Genomic DNA, 17,325 nt, shown 5'->3' with positions numbered 1-17,325 from the left:
TGAAGGGTTTTTCATCCATTTCCGCGCAAATTCTGTGCGAAAACGATGTTGGCCAGAATTTTTTTTTACCATTGACTTCTATTTATTTCTGCTAGAGGATTCTGCTTGAAGAATGAACATGTTCTTTCTTCAAGCGGAAAGGAATTCAGCGTCGGAATTCCGCTAGCAAAATTTCCTGATGTGTGAACAGGACAGCAGAAAAAACATTAAAGTCAATGGTTAGAGAAGATGTGCATTAATTTGGAGCGGAGAATTCAAGAGGAATTACTCGAGTAAATTCCTCTTGAATTACTCAGTGTGAACGCAGTGTAAACTCTATTGGGTTTTTCACTGCTGACTGAAGCGAGCGGGAGCATTCACACCACGATTTTGCAATACAGTTCCCGTATCAGGTTTTTCATGAAAAAACTGATTCTTCAAAACCAGACTAAACTGTATCAAAATGTGTGTACAAATTTTAACCCGTATACAGTGTAAAAATGATGTCCGGTTGCATCAGTTTTTTAAGAAAAAAACTTATATACGTTTTTAACTTTTCACTCCCTTATGAATAAAGTTTCACTTGTTTGATTGAAATTCCAAGAAAAAAAACTGTGCAAAGTAAAAAACCGTATGGTGAAAACCGTATGGAACCTTACGCACATACTGTTCTGTACGGTTCCCATTGACTCCCATGTTAAAAAAAATATGTATACGGTTTAATACAGTTTTTTTACCCGGACCAAAAACCTTGGTAGGCTACGGTTTTGTGTACGGGAAAAAAACTGACAAAACCGTACAGGATGCAAAACGGACACAACCTAATGCATCTTTTAGCATAGGGTTTTCAATGGGGAGTCAATGCATACGGCTTTCAATACGGCTCTATACGGTTTTCACATAGAAAAACGTATACGGGAACTGTATAGCAAAAACGTGGTGTGAATGCAGTCTAAGGGGAAGATTTATCAAAACCTGTGCTAAGGAAAAGTTGCCCAGTCGCCCATAGCAACCAATCCGATCGCTTCTTTCTTTTTGCAGAGGCCTTGTTAAAAATGAAAGAAACAAGCTGATTGGTTGTTATGGGCAACAGGTTTTGATAAATCTCCCCCTAAGTTCCTCTCCAAATCCTCAGTGTAAACATTCCAAAACCATCAGAAATAACAAAGGCATTGTAGGTATAGCTTCTGGCGGCCAGGCATGCTGGGAGTTATAGTTTTACAACAGCTGGAGGCACCCTGTCCTATTGACTTCCCCCTAACATCTACATAAACGCCATGTATGAAACCCCCCAAATATTACACGTGAACATAGTGTAAAGTGTGAAAAAGTCCAGTAAACGTGTGTGAACACATGAAGGCAGACAGCCAGGGCTTCCAGCAGCACCTTATCATGCGGTGACATTATCAATAACCGTGGAGTGTGAACAGTGCGCAGTGTGGAGGAGTGTGTGCAGGAGCGCCTGGCCCTGTGCCTCCCCTCCCCCAACGGTCTCTTTTAAGACGGGCCCCTGGGCGGGTGAGCGGGCGGCTGTGCGCCGTGTGTTGAGGCTTGTGCTTTGCAGACGTTCCCTGGCTGGGGTGTGTTGTGTATTGGCAGTGGGGCGGCTCCGACTCCCTGACGCCAGTGAGACCAGATCAATCCAGGCGGCCGGGGAGAGAGGAGGAGGAGGGAGCCTCACATCCCGGGCTGCTTGAGGCATGCGAGCCGCTCCGCATCGCTTCTCGACGAACACCGTATAGGACACACTGCAGGTAAAAAGCGGGACCGGAAGGGTGCGGGAGACTGGTGCGGTGCTCGGCCGGTACTTTGTAAGTAGTTTAATGTGCACCGGGCAGGGCGCCGCAACAATACACGACGGGTGAGGGGCCGCCGTGCGGGAAAAGTTACTTGCCGGGTGTATGTGTGACCTGTCCGCCTCCTTACGGGAAGAGAGAGAAGGCGGCGGCGGCGGGAGGACGGCTGAGCGGGACAAATGCTCCCGGTGCCTCGGCCGGCATTCAGGCTTTGTGTATACATACTCGAGGGGCTATCTGTACGGACAACTCCCCACCGGGGCCCAGTATGGGTGAGCAGAGAGCCCGGCGGTGAGTCAGCCCCGGGATAGTGGGAAGTTTTCCTCAGGATCCTGGAAGAAGGAGGGAGGGGGAGCGGAGGGGCATGATGGCGCCTGCACTGCACAGAAGCCCTTGTGTGAGCGACTCCCCACCCCCCATAGGCCAATCCTGCCGCCGGGACTTCTCCACAGAGTTCTGCGGGACACAGGGGGGGGAGACATGGCGTAAACGTGTCTGCTCTCCGGTGTGAGAGGCCTCATAGGTGGGCAGGAGTTTGTGTGTTACTAAAACGTATGATGCATGTGAAGTGTCAGACCTAGAGGCGGCTGTGTGATGTCTATGGTAGACCCCCTGCTGAGTACTGGATCGGGACGCCCCCCTCTGGAGCCTCCGTATAGTGGAGAATGGCTCATATAGGCATTCTATAGGGCAGTGTTTCCCAACCAGGGTGCCTCCAGCTGTTGCAAAACTACAACTCCCAGCATGCCCGGACAGCCGAAGGCTGTCCGGGCATGCTGGGAGTTGTAGTTTTGCAACAGCTGGAGGCACCCTGGTTGGGGAAACAGTGCTATAGGGGGTGACAGCCTCTGGATGTTCAGTGTAGTGGAGGGTGTATATCACCTGATTTCATAGTATATCTAGTCATTCCTATATCATTCCTCTAATTCCTCTGGTCTGAATACTGTGACCGCCCAAAGACCATAAGAAGAAAGAAAAATAAAACTCCAAGGAATGGCGCTATCCTGTATACATTGACTAGTATATTTAATACAGCCGTACTTTATTTAAAAAAGACACTCAGCAGGTACATCCATGAGCAAAACGCGTTTCGGGTTTAACCCTACCCTTTTTCACTCTGCGATTGAATAGGGTAGGATTATACCCGAAACGCGTTTTGCTCATGGATGTACCTGTTGAGTGTCTTTTTTTTAAATAAAGTACGGCTGTATTAAATATTGTATTAAATATACTAGTCACTTTTATTTTACACGGGATAGTGCCATTCCTTGGAGTTGTATTTTTCTTTCTTCTTATGCACTTTTTAATACTGCAACTGCTGCCACGGCTCCCGGTCAAGCTCCCACGGCCTGCAATACCTCAATTTAGGGGTCATATGCCTATTGTATAAATCCACCAGGTGAGAGTCCATTACCCAGAAGCCCACCTATTATCCACTGTACCCTCAGGATTACACGAGTTGCTGTCCTCCTTTTCCCCCCCCTTTCTATTTAGTCCATATACCAGGGACAGACGCCCCAGAATTTATAAAGCCTGTATACCGCATTTTTGTTACCCATTAAGATGCTGCTGTATGCCATCCATTTCCCATTGACTTGTATTATAAAAGAAAACCACACTGTAGTGTATTGGGGTTTTGTGGCTGACCACGTTTTTGCATACAGCAATGACTGTAACGGAAACTGATACAACTTTTGTGGTCTCTAACTTTGTCAGCCCTGCCATTGGTTACAGGAAGTCACAGGATTTTTGTCCTGGTATTTGTAGTTCCCCACAGGTCTGTTATTGGCGCACTCCACAATTCTGATAACTTTTTTTTTTTTTTCAGGAATTGCGCTATATATGTGATCTCTGTAGGCCCAGGGCTTTACTATTACACATTTGACCTGTGAAGAGTACTGGATTTGGGGCTCCACATAACCATAGGTGGGGATGGCCTCGGATCTCTGTAGAAGTGCTGGCTATTGATGCCAGTGTGTCCGGCTGTCTAGGGCTCACTCTTTGGGGGAGGGCAGCTGTCGTAGCACTATAGTGAGACTCCATATTTCTTGTCGGCGTGTTGTGTCTCGGGAAGCTGCTTCCTGTCTGCTCACAACTGTGCTAAATAACACCTTGTGTGTAGTCAGATGGCCAGCGCTGGGTTATTTCCTTCTCTTGTTCTGTGCCTCCAGGCTATGTTACTCAGTGGTGACAGTATCTGGTGGAAGGATGGGACCCCTCTGCTCTCTTCTTAGGGCAGGATGACCACATAGAAGAGCAGTGTCTCAGTCGTCTTGTCAGACAGATGTGTATGGCTCTAGTCTGTTGCATCAGTCAGGAAGCTGTTTCATATTCTCCCTGGAGAAATGTTAGTAAGCGCCTGGGCTGCTGGGGCTGTGGTTACAGGAGAACTCATCTGAGGTCTTTCCCTGTATTTGTGAGCCTGTCTGCTAAACCTGAATCATTATTCTTCATGAGAGCATCACTTTAAGACCGAATAGGCCCTCTCCTGGGACACAGGTTGTCCTTGCCTTGGTGTCTGACCTCTGAGCACTAGACATGTGTCTTGCATTATGTTTATGATGGGACCTTTCTCCTATTTTCTGTCTGCTGTCCAACATGATGGACCTTTCGGGTTTTGATAACTAAAATATAAACTGAACTAAGCCTTAGGCTGGGTTCACAACACGTTTTTGCAATACAGTTCCCATATCAGGTTGTTGATAAACATATTCCTCAAAACCTGACTAAACTGTATCAAAATGTGTTTACAAATTTTTATCTGTATACGGTTGAAAACTACACGGTTTGAAAAATTATGTCCGGTTGCATCCGTTTTTTTTCTATTTAAAAAAAAAAAATGTACGTTTTTAACTTTTCACTCACTTATGAATAAAGTTTCACTTGTTTGATTGAAATCCCAAGGAAAAAACGATGCAAAGTCAAACTGGATGGAACCGTTCGCACATACGGTTCTGTATGGTTCCCATTGACTCCCATAAACGTATACGTTTTCAATACGGTTTTTACCCGGACCAAAAACCGTGGTAGGCTACGGTTTTGGGTACACGGAAAAAAAACCTGACAACCAAACAGGTTGCAAAACGGACACAACCTGATGCATTGTTTGGCATATGGTTTTCAATACGGTTCCTTACAACTTTCAAATTGAAAACTTTTACGGGAACTGTATTGCAAAAAACGTGGCGTGAACTAGGGATCGACAGATTTTTTTTTTTTTTTTTTTTTTTTAGGGCCGATACAGATAATCTGAACTTTCAGGCCAATAGCCGATAACTTTATACTGATATTCGGGTAGAAGTTATCGGCTATTAACAAACCGATAATCGGTCGATCCCTAGTGTGAACCCAGCCTAATGCTGGTATAGTGACTGTATGAGTACTAGTACACCAGCCTGTGGTGGATCCAGGTGAGATTGTCCGACTGGTACAGGACCAAATGCAATTCTCAGCAGAAAAACACTCCAAAAACTGTATTCCAGTAACCAATCTGTTAAATTTTAGTGACATTTGTCAAAATGTTCCATTGAACAATCTCAGAAGAACAACAAAGGGCTGTCAAAGTGCAGTCCAGATTTGTTGGATCCCAGAAAAGCCCTCCACAAGAGGTTTTCTTCCTGGGAGATCTGAATAAAATTGGTGGTTGGGGGCTCTGTTTAGCAGGTGCTACTTCTAAACTAGACCTTTTCCTTATATATTGATACTGTTGTGTGGCTGCGTAGAATGACAAAGATTAAACCTCAAGTCTAGATGACAAGGCTAACAATGGGGGGGGGGAATCCCAACAGGCTGCAGTGTAAACATGATGTGAGCAATATAGTGGGAGATTTATCAAAACCTGTCAAGAGGAAAAGATGTCCACAGCAACCAATCAGCTTGATTCTTTCATTTTGCAGAGGCCTTGCTAAAAATGAAAGACAGGACAGGTTTTGATAAATCTCCCCCATGGTTCAAAGTAGTGCTGGGCGGCATACCGGTTCATACCCAATCCTGGTGTGTTTTTTTTTTTTCTTTACGATATGAATTTTTCACATACCGCCATACTGCTTCCATAGCAACCAACTCCAATGTGTGATGGCGTAGAGAAATGTCCGACTGCACAGCGTCTCTGGGAAGTGTAGTCCGAGCCGCACTGAACTGGCTGTGAGGAGCTGGGAGGGGACTACAACTCCCGGCGGGCACGTGTCTTCCGGGTAGGTGCGGGAAGCTCTAGCAGAACTGTGGAGACATGGAGTAGAGTTACCGGGCGGCCTGACCGAGACCCCAGGTACCATGGTGAGGGCCCTTGACCATCTGACACTATACTTAGTACACCCCCTGCAGTACCGTTAAATACCGTTAAACCTCCATAATTTAGAAAAATACCATGATATACATTTTTGGTCATACCGCCCAGCACTAGTTCAAAGTATGTGGCTGAAATGTGGGCATAAACATGAGGGGGAGGGGGGATTTATTGACACATGTGCAGAGGAAAAGTGGAGCAGTTGCTCATAGCAACCAATCAGTTTTTGTTTTTTTCTTTCTAGAGGCCTTTTGTAAAAATTAAAGAAACAATCTGGTTGCGATGGGTAACTGTTCCCCTTTTCCTTTTGTGCAGGTTTTGATAAATCTCCTCCATGGTTCCCGATAGGATGTAAAGTAATTGATTTGGGATAATTATTTTTGACGCTGACTTGTTTGCACTATACAAGTGAAGTCTGCATTTACTACTGTTAGTGCTGTCTGCTTGCCTTATGTGACGGCCCACGCCTGCCTATAGGCTTCTATTCATTTATTTATTTTATTTTTTTTAAATCCTCCCCCTCTATAAGGGCTAGCTCAGTAGGCTTCTGTTGAATAGAGGAATTCAGTAGAATTCATGCAGTAGAAAATATCAAATCCATGGATGACTGGTGATGCTACAATGTAATGTGAGGGTCACTACAGACATTGCAATCCACAGTTAGTCTTAATGATTTCGCTGCGGATCTGCACAACTTTCATTTGTATAGTAGCAATACTAAGTTACTACAGCTTTGCTGCTGCAGTTAACCCAGCATGACAATTACACAACATATAGAACTGTCTTCCACAGCTGTGAGCCAGGCTAACCAGCTGATTGGTGGCATTGCCAGATGTTGGCAACCCACCAATCCTGACTATTTATCCTCTGAATAGGACATCAATAAGTTACCATATGGGTCAATTCACACTTGTATATTTTCTTCTGCAGATCTGCTGTAGCAGATTTTGCTACCCATTGAAGTAAATGGGCAGCAAAATCTGCAACAGCAAATGTGCAGCAAAAATATGCACTTGTGAACGTACCCTATAGCTGCATTGAATAATCTGCAAAAAAAAAGCAGGTTTTCCACTGAATTTTGGTGCACAAAAGCTTAAACCACAAATCACTAGTCAGACCACACATAGAATACTGTGTACAAGAAAGATATAGTGGAGCTGGAGAGGGTTCAAAGACGGGTAACCAGATTTGCTAAATCTGGGCCTAAAACGCTACACCCGAACATAGTGTTTGGTTATAGCCACATGTGACCTGTAAATGTGTTGGGTGTTTTTGTATTTCTCAATTTTCGCTTTTCATTGTATCTGAAATGATGCAACACTGTTAAGTTCTGCATACTTTAGTATGTTTAGCATTCTTGGCTGGTGTAATTCTTCTGTACGAGCAATGATTTCAGTATTGATTCTTTCACTGTGTTTACACATCCTAGTGTGCCTTTTCATTGATAGGATAGACTGCGAATTTGGGCACAGTCCTTTTATTCCCATTAGAGCTAGTTCACCGCTGAAGGGACCGCCATTGCGAAAAGACTGAAATTAAGGGGGGGAAAAAAATACTGTATGTCCCCGCTGCAATCGGTCAGGACCCAGTGGTGTCCATTATGCTAAGGGTCTATTTGGCTCTTTAGTTTGGTACCAAACAGGACAGAGCTTAGTGGTGGTATGAACTTGGCCTAAAGCTGCTCTATTTTTTTTTTCTTTTACCTTCTATAAATGCTATGTATTGTTTTCCATCCCTAGTATTACAGCTTCATGTCCAAGTGGTGCACAGAACAGTCTATCCAGCTGTAGCTTTATCCAGCTAATGGAGGTCTCAGCTCGTCCTTATAAATAATGTAAGCTATGGCTAATGGAGGGGCTCCAGGGACTGAGGAAAAAGCATCATTACCAGACTTCAAGATGCTACAGATCTCAGATTGATTTACAGCACTGATCTGGTGCAAAATGATCCATCAGGGCGAGCAGGGTCATTCTGCAAAAGCATATACATGGGCCTGTGAGATCAGTTATTCCTAGGAACTGATGAAGAGCTAAGAGTAACATAGGGGTTATGTTTTCAATTCTTATGTATGGCATATTCCATCAAAAAAAAAAAAAAAAGTTTTCTTCCAAACATTTCTTGATATCTATATAACCAGTATGCCAGCTATATTTCCTTTCCATTTATGGTCCCACTATACTGCATTTTATCACTGTGTTTAGGTGTATGCTACCCTTAACTTCCAGTTGAGAAATATTCTCAGGAAGTGAATACTTATTTTTTATTTTTTTTTCGCTCCCCCTTGATTTTGAACAGGGACCAAATAATAATCTCAAAACACCTAAAAAGGCATGTCCACCTATATATCCTGAGATGTTTACTAAGTTTTCCTAGAGTTTTTGGTGCATATGGTCTCATGATGTTTGCACTTTTCTGATCAACTAATAAACTACTCACATTAGCCATGTGACAAGTTGCCGGATATGTGCTGTTAAAGGGTACCTCTCATCAAATAAACTTTTGATATATTTTAGATTAATGAATGTTGAATAACTTCCCAATAGCATGTTAATTAAAAAATATGCTTCTTTCTATTGTATTTTTCCTGATCAGTCCTGTCAGCAAGCATTTCTGACTCATGCTGGAGTCCTAAACACTCAGAGCTGCCAGCCTGCTTTGTTCACAGCCAAACAGGCTGTGAACAAAGCAGGCTGGCAGCTCTGAGTGTTCTCCTTTGTGAACAAAGCAGACTGGCAGCTTGTAGTGTTTAGGACTCCAGCATGAGTCTGAAATGCTTGCTGCCAGGACTGGTAGGGAGACCCCTAGTGGTCGTTTCTTCAAAGTGGAAAATTAAATAGAAAGAAGCAGATTTTTTAATAACATGCAATTGTAAAGTTATTCTGCATACATTAATCTATAATATATCAAAAGTTTTTTTGATGAGAGGTACCCTTTAAGAAACCTGAAAACAAAAACGAAATTCTTGGGGATTATTAAAACTCGACAATCTGGGCCAATGTCTTAAAGCAACAAGAGATTGCTTCGTGACACTTTAGACTTATAAGCTTTTTAATGCTCCTCTGTAAATGGTGGTGCCCATCTGGCACTTCAGCATCCCAGTCTGACCTCCGTACAGTGAGCAGATACAGAACATTAGCCGTAAAAGCTGGCCTCTTGTGTTCCTCTGGTTCATCTATCATCCTGATGTTTCCTAGCAGCATTGTGCAGCTTGTGTTGGACAGCTGTGTTCTTGGATAATTGAATTCTGTTTTTAATGATGGGTGACTTGGCTCTGAACAGGAATTATGTGCAGCCCTCTACCCCATGGCTCAGGGACTGCATTATCAGGGATGTGAATGTTTAGTTTTGCCCACCATATTGAACAGGACACATTTTAGTCTCCTTATTAGAGATCCTGCATTGATTCTACATAACCCTTTGGCCATGTTACCACGGCAGAAAAAGTATCCAGCACCAATCCATTATACACTGGGGTTTCTGCTGAATAATTCGCTCTGTTGCAACAGATTTTGCCAGTTTTGGACGCAGATTGAATGGATTTTGTTGTGGGATTTTGCAGCAATCCTGCTCCCTACTGGTGTTGAAAGAATCCAGACTTGTAGTAATTAGGGCTCAGTGTGGTCTGCCAGGATAGCGAATTCGCCAGGGCTGAAGAAGCACAAACATATTGCGGTCCAGCAAGAATGTTTCTCCAACCAGCTTCAGGAAGAATCCCCCTTGCTAGTGAGGGTGAGGTTTGTTTCTACCAAGCACAAAGGTTAGGGTTTACAAAGCCACTCCCACATACTGTTGAAAGCCACACCCATACATAGTCAGCATTAGATTACAAGGCAAAGGTTCAGCCTACAGAAGATGACACGCCTTCATGTGCCATCAATAACCACCACATCTGCAGCTATGGTGCCCAGTTGACAACACATGAATCTATGCCCTATCACACAATATCAAGCTCAATGTGACAACCTAATATTTCCACGACATCGGGCAGCCCCTGGCTTATGTCAATAGCCAGGAGCCACAGCTAATAGTCTGCAATGGTGGTCGTTGCTATGAAGCTATTAGCAATTTAGAGCCCATGATCAGTCGATCACGGGGTCCCGATCAACGGACATGACAGCTGGAGAGTCCCTTCCTGTGGTTGGCAGACTGGAGGAGCAGAGCGGCGATGACACCAATCAATGCTATGTCTATGGCAACGCATTGAACAGTGTTCGCAATCAAAGGTTTGCATGCAATAGTCCACTATAGGGACTAAAAATTTGTGACTAAAATAATTGGTTAAAAAAAATGTGAATAAACCCCAATAAAAGTTTAAAGGGGTATTCCAGGCAAAAACTTTTTTTTTTTTTAATTTATCAACTGGCTCCGGAAAGTTAAACTATTTGTAAATTACTTCTATTAAAAAATCTTAATCCTTCCAGTAGTTATTAGCTTCTGAACTTGAGTTGCTGTTTTCTAACTGCTTTCTGATGACTCGCGTCTCGGGAGCTGTCCAGCTCCTATGGGGATATTTTCCCATCATGCAAGGGATATTCTCCCATCATGCACAGCTCCCGGGACGTGACATCATCATTGAGCAGTTAGACAGAAAACTTCAGAAGCTAATAACTATTGGAAGGAATAAGATTTTTTAATAGAAGTAATCTACAAATCTGTTTAACTTTCCAGAGCCAGTTGATATATAAAGTTTTTGCCTGGAATACCCCTTTAAAGAATTAATAATTAATATCCCTCTTTTTCCATTTTTCAAATAAAATGTAGACAAAATAAACATTTGGTATTGCAACGTGTTGTATGAAAATATAACGTTAATGAAACTGCATTGTGAATTGCATAATTGTTAAACGTGTATTTATTATATACACTGCTCAAAAAAATAAAGGGAACACTAAGATAACACATCCTAGATCTGAATGAACTAATCGTATGAAATACTTTCGTCTTGACATAGTTAAACGTGCTGATAACAGAATCGCATAAAAATTATCAATGGAAATAAAATGTATCAACCTATTGGGTCACACTCAAAATCAATGGGGAAAACCACACTACAGACTGATCCAACTTTGATGTAATGTCTTTTCAAACAAGTCAAAATGAGTCTCAGAAGTGTGTGTGGCCTCCACATGCCCGTATGACCTCCCTACAATGCCTGGGCATGTTCCTGATGAGGTGGTGGATGGTCTCCAGAGGGATGTCTTCCCAGACCTAGACTAAAGCATCTGCAAACTCCTGGACAGTCTGTGGTGCAACGTGGCGTTGGTGGATGGAGAGAGACATGATGTCCCAGATGTGCTCAATCGGATTCAGGTCTGGGGAACGGGCGGGCCAGTTCATAGCATCAATGCCTTCCTCTTGCGGGAACTGCTGACACACTCCAGCCACATGAGGTCAAGCATTGTCTTGCATTAGGAGGAACCCAGGGCCAACCACCCCAGCATATGGTCTCACAAGGGGTCTGAGGATCTCATCTCAGTATCTAAGTGCAGTCAGGCTACCTCTGGCAAGCACATGGAGGGCTGTGTGGCCCCCCCCCCCAAAGAAATGCCACCCACACCCTTACTGACCCACCGCCAAACTGGTCATGCTGGAGGATGTTGCAGGCAGCACAACGTTCTCCAAGGCGTCTCCAGACTCTCATGTCTGTCACGTGCTCAGTGTTAACCTGCTTTCGCCTGTGGATGTCGGACCCTCATGGAGTCTGTTTCTGACCATTTGAGTGGACACATGCACATCTGTGGCCTGCTGGAGTTTATTTTGCAGGGCTGTGGCAGTGCTCCTGCTTCTCCTTGCACAAAGGCAGAGGTAGGTCCTGCTGCTAGGCTGTTGCCCTCCTATGGCCTCCTCCACGTCTCCTGATGTACTGGCCTGTCTCCTGGTAGCGCCTCCATGCTCTGGACACTACGGTGACAGACACAGCAAACCTTCTTGTCACAACTCTCATTGATGTGCCATCCTGGATGAGCTGCACTACCAGAGCCACTTGTGTGGGTTGTAGACTCCGTCTCATGCTACTACTCGAAAGAAAGCACCGCCGCCAGCATTAATAAGTGACCAAAATATCAGCCAGAAAGCATAGGAACTGAGAAATGGTCTGTGGTCACCACCTGCAGAACCACTCCTTTATTGGTGGTGTCTTGCTTATTGCTTCTCATTTCCATCTGTTGTGTTCAATTTCCATGTGGTGATTGCCAATCAGTGTTGCTTCCTGAGTGGACAGTGTGATTTCACAGAAGTGTCATTGACTTGGAGTAAAATTGTGTGGTTTAGGTGTTCCCTTTATTTTTAGTATAATTTTTTTTTTTTTTTTTTTTTTTAGCAGTGTGTGTATGATGATGATGGTTTATTTTTATTTTATTTTATTTTTTTGTTACTTCCTATACCAGGAAAAACATAAGTTCCATGAAAAAATACTGATAACTACAGATCATGGTGCATTAATATAAAAAAATTTGTTATAGGGGGTCAGAGACAAATTTAAAGCTCATTACTCATTTTCTTACTATTATCTTTTTTTCTTTACCCCTAGAGGATTCAGCCCTCTCCCGTTGTATTAACAGCGCTTTATACCTGCTGGGACCCGCTTGCTATCAGCAGACAGGACCCATGGCTTATGCAAGACATTGCTGATTGGGCCGATGTCCGGCCTTAACCTTTTAGACGTGATCAAACTTGATTGCGTTGTCTAATATGGGTAAAAAGCATTCCTCCATGGCAAAATCATGGGATGATGCCTTTCTCCTGTCCAATCAGCACTCCTGTACTGCAAGCAGCCTGCACTAATGGAGCACCAAAAACACTGATCTGTGCTATGGCTTCGCAGTAGATTTGGTGTTAAAATGAGGGCTTTTACTACGATGTACAATCCCACAAACAAGTCCTCATGTGGGTTTAGAAATTTTAAAGTTATGGATTTTAAAAGGCGAGGAGGAAAGAAATAGAAAGTGCAAAATGAAAAATTGTTGTCCTTTTTTAGGGTGCATTCCCATGTGGCGTATTTTGCTGCGTATTTTCCTACCCATTGACTTAAACAGAGAAAATAAAATACGCAGCAGCAAATATGCCGTGTGGGAATGTACCCTTAAGGTGTTAAAATGTTTAGCTTCTTTATAGGAAGGCTAAAAAAACTTGGATTCTGTACTAGTTGGTCTTGATGCTATTGAAGGAACCACAGACCAGACCACTTTCTGTTGTGCTGTGTGCAAAAACTATCCTTGTCCCCTGTTTGCTACTAGATTCAGAAAGACAAACCACTGCTATCCTTCTCTCATCCCCCTCCTAACAGAAGAGGGAAGTCCTGTTTGACCTGTGGTTTTTCCAATGGAACTTTTTGGGAAGGGCCTGCTGTGGAACATTCTTGCCAGCCATGGGAAAAAAAAATAAAAAATCTCATGCCTGAGCATCTGGGTTCAAAACACAAATTTTTCAACTCGAGTATTGTGATCCTGTAGGCAGAGCACCTAAATGCCTGTTGCAAATATGGACTGGACAAAAATTGAAATGTAATTTTGAGGCCCTTTTTATTCTGCTAGTTTGGTGTTATTTACTTAAACCTATAGAACCCCTTGTCTACACCAAGCAGGATGAAGCAAATTCAGTGTTTGCTGTCGAACTCATGTGGTGTCCAGGACATCCTGCAATAAATCTAAATCCAATGTGTGTTTTTCTTTTCCATAGTGGTTATCCTGCAATAAACTGCCCAGTCTCCAAACTCTTTTTATATTGTAGTATTTGCAGTTTATACTATAGTAATATGTGCATCCTGTAGGAGGAAAATCCATCTTTAGGGTAGGGGCACACGCAGCAAAATTCTGCACGTGTGACCCTACATTTTTAAATGGGCACTGTCCAGATACAAAAGCTTTTTATATGTTGTACATCTTGGCAAAAGATTAACCTTTCTAATATACTTCATAAGAAAATTGTATTTCCTTTTTATAGAAATCATGGCTTTGTCCAAGTTGAAGCACAGGCATAGACAATGTCCAGTAAGTGAGGGTGGACTAGCACTCTGTGCTCTCTCCCGTCTTGGCACTCCTCTGTGCTCTCTGCGGTCTGCTATGAGGCACAGAAGTGCTAGCCCACCTTCACTTGCTAGATTTTGTCCATGCCAGTGCTTCAACTGATGAATGCTAAGCCATAGCATTGATCAGTGTTATCGGTGCTCTGCTGCTCCAGCCTGGATCTCTGAAGTCTCCTGCTGTCCTCTCAGTTCGGGTTGCTGCAATTTCACCGTGGCGGTCCCGAACAGCCCACTGAGCTAACCGGCAACAACTTCCTACCGTTTTTTTTTTTTTTTTTTTTTTTTTTTTTTTTTTAAGATGCCGCAGTCAACTTTGATTGCGGCGTCTAAAGGGTTAATACCAGACATCAGCCTGATCGTCTATGTCCGGTATTGGCCACGGTTCCTGGCTGCTGATAGCAACCGGGACCTGCTGGGTATGAAATGCGCTTCGCATAATGGGAGCTGGTCACGAGCGTAAGTTTATGTTTGTGGTTGTTAAGGGGTTAAATGTATGTCCTGGTGTTAAGTACCAGGACAGACATTTACGTTTGATGTCATTGTGGGGTTAACATTTAGTTTGGATAGGACTTCAGCAGTCACAGTAATGCTTCTGAAGGGTGTGGGGACAAATGTCACTTAATTTAGCTGTGGTTTTTCCCCTGGGCGCGCACTGTAGCATCACAGCTGGTATAGAGCAGTTGGCTTGATTTCACAGTGTGTGGCCTAGTAAAGACTCGTATCCTAAAAGAAGTGCTGCACAAGCCCGAATTCTGTGCTGCTTCTTGTGAGCTGTTAGCCGTCTGTTAATAATGGAGGAATTCGCAATAGTTCTCAATTTAGGAAAATGTACCTGCATTTACATGGTGAGCTTCATCAAATCCTATGTAGAGTAAGAGTGGGTGCAGTTGCCAATATCAACCAATCAGATTGCCTTTAAAAAAATGAAAGCACACTGTTTGCTATGGGAAACTGCACTACTCTTAGGGTGCATGCACACCACGTTTTTGCTATATAGATCCCCTGTGTGGTTTTAAGTTAACCGTATGAACCATATAGAAAACCGTATGCATTGACTTAACATTGTAAAACATATGTCAAATGCATCATCTTATACGGGTTTTGTGTTTTTATTTTTTTTTATTTATTTTTTTTTAACCGTACCAAAAACCATAGTCTACCACGTTTTTCAGTTGAGGTGAAAACCCGTATTAAACTGTGTACAGTTCTTTTTAACATGGGAGTCATTGGGAACCATATGTGCGTAGGGTTCCATCCTGTTTTCACCATACAGTTTTTGACTATACAGTTTTTTTTATTTTATTTTTTTTACAGTGAAATTTTTATTAAAAATTCAGCCGGCGGTTGCTGTGGCCAGCTATTAATCATTTAGATTAAAACCCACAAAGTTGACGACAGCATCTGAATGACATTTAAAACTGTGGTGGTGCAGTAATGTGAATCTCCCACCAAACTGGAATTGCGTTGCAGTCTGATCCACTGTTCTGGCAGCTGATACGCTTCCCTTGCCTTCTGGTTGCCGGTATTCTTCTATTGATAAAGCCTTTCTGGAGCAGGTTCTACCAGCAAAGCGCAGATCACATAAATCAGTGAGGTTTAATGGAACTGCTTTGGTCTGTCCTGTTAAAGAAGTACTCCAGTGCAACAACACTTATTTTCTATCCTTTGCATAGGGGATAAGTGTCTTATTGCTGGGGGTCCAACTGTTATCCCTCTATGGGAGAGCTGGAGATACCGAAATGCTCTGAGTAACATGAAGGGGACATATTGACCGCCACTTTGTGCGGGGGTTGACACGCCCCCTTTATTAGGATTTCCGGGGTGCAGTGCTGGAGATTGCAGGGGTCCCAGCGGTTGAACCACCTGCAACCAGACACTTATGCCCTATCCTTTTTTAAAAGTGATCAAAATGTGTGATTGCTACCAAAATGGAATCGGTAAAAACTTTAGATCATGGCACAAGGAGCCCAAAAGTGTTTATTTTTTATTTTTGCAGAAAATGTTATGGAAAATAGTCCCCTAATAGATGGATGTGTAGCTGAATGGCCTGATCTTTAGAGGGGTACTACACCCCTATAAATTTATAGGAATCTGTTTGTATTTAACCTCTTAATGAAAGTTTAAAAACCTCTGCTACATAATAAACCTGCAGTTGCAGACTTAGTAAGTCAAAATTACATAATTGCCTTGTCAAATCTGCAGCAGATCCTGTGTATGAATGCACAGAAGGGTACGGTCACACGGAGCACATCCGTAGCGTATTTCACAATGCGGATGTGCTTTCTATAGTCACAAGAGTGAGCTCCTTGCTGTGGTGTCTGTTCATGACTGTTGGTGAGAAATCTGCCGCTATGAGTGGACACACGGCTACCCAGCCCAAGCAGGGAGCTCACTTGTGTGCCTGCAGTCAGCGCAACCAGTGTGAAATGTGCTCTGTGGGGGAGATTTATTAAAACCTGTGTAAAGGAAAAGTTGACCTGTTGCCCATAGCAACCAATCAGATCACTTCTTTTATTTTTCAGAGGGCTTTTCAAAAATGAAAGAAGCGATCTGATTGGTTGCTATGGGCAACTGGAAAACTTTTCCTCTGCACAGATATTGATAAATCTCCCCCTGTGACCCTACCCTAAGGGTGTATTCATATGCAGCTGTTCTGTCAGAGGTTTGTTCCATAGGTTTAAAGAGGACTGTAAAAGTCCACACAGGATTCGGACAATCCCTTTCAGATGGATGTTACAGAATTTTAGGCACTGAAACTTATACTATGAATCTGTCACATGAGCAATCCCCTAATGCTTTGATCACAAGTAGTGATGAGCAGAAAATCACTTCACACGTTCATAATAGACTGTGGATTATTGGGGAGATTTATCCAAACCTGTGTAGAGGAAGAATGGTGCAGTTACCCATAGCAACCAGTCAGTTTGCTTATTTTTTATTTTTTTTAGGCCTCTTTAAAAATGAAAAGCGATCTAACTGGTTGCTATGGTCAACTGCACCAATGTTCTTCTGTGCATGTTTTGTTAAATACCCCCCCCTGTGTTTCTAGCCATTGACTTCAATGGGACTACAGCAAATCTGCTGCTTATTTTCCCTCAATGAGAGCTGAGCCACAGTAACTCAGGAGGACACTGGCTTTGGCAGGGGAGGATAGGTCATCAATAAAGTCCTGTGTTGCTGGCTTTAGGGTATGTTCACATGGCAAAACTTATGCAATTTGGCAGAAATTCAGTTGAGCAAAG

At 43.2% G+C, this 17,325-nt stretch overlaps 1 protein-coding gene across 2 annotated transcripts in view; it reads left to right on the top strand.

Annotated features, from left to right (window-relative positions):
* The first annotated feature begins 1,538 nt into the window (after positions 1 to 1,538).
* The window catches only part of SMAD1 (SMAD family member 1), a 53,951-nt gene continuing 38,164 nt past the window's right edge, over positions 1,539 to 17,325 (top strand). The window contains exon 1 of one of the 2 annotated variants that reach the window (XM_056562861.1): positions 1,539 to 1,733. The gene's annotated coding sequence lies outside the window, so the exon portion shown is untranslated. Of the gene's footprint in view, positions 1,734 to 2,277; positions 2,299 to 17,325 lie in introns of those variants that run through there. The other variant, XM_056562862.1, reaches the window with a different exon arrangement.

This window comes from Hyla sarda, chromosome 1 (genome assembly GCF_029499605.1).
Source record: "Hyla sarda isolate aHylSar1 chromosome 1, aHylSar1.hap1, whole genome shotgun sequence".
Taxonomy (NCBI): domain Eukaryota; kingdom Metazoa; phylum Chordata; class Amphibia; order Anura; family Hylidae; genus Hyla; species Hyla sarda.
This window is presented reverse-complemented; position numbering and strand designations above follow the sequence as displayed.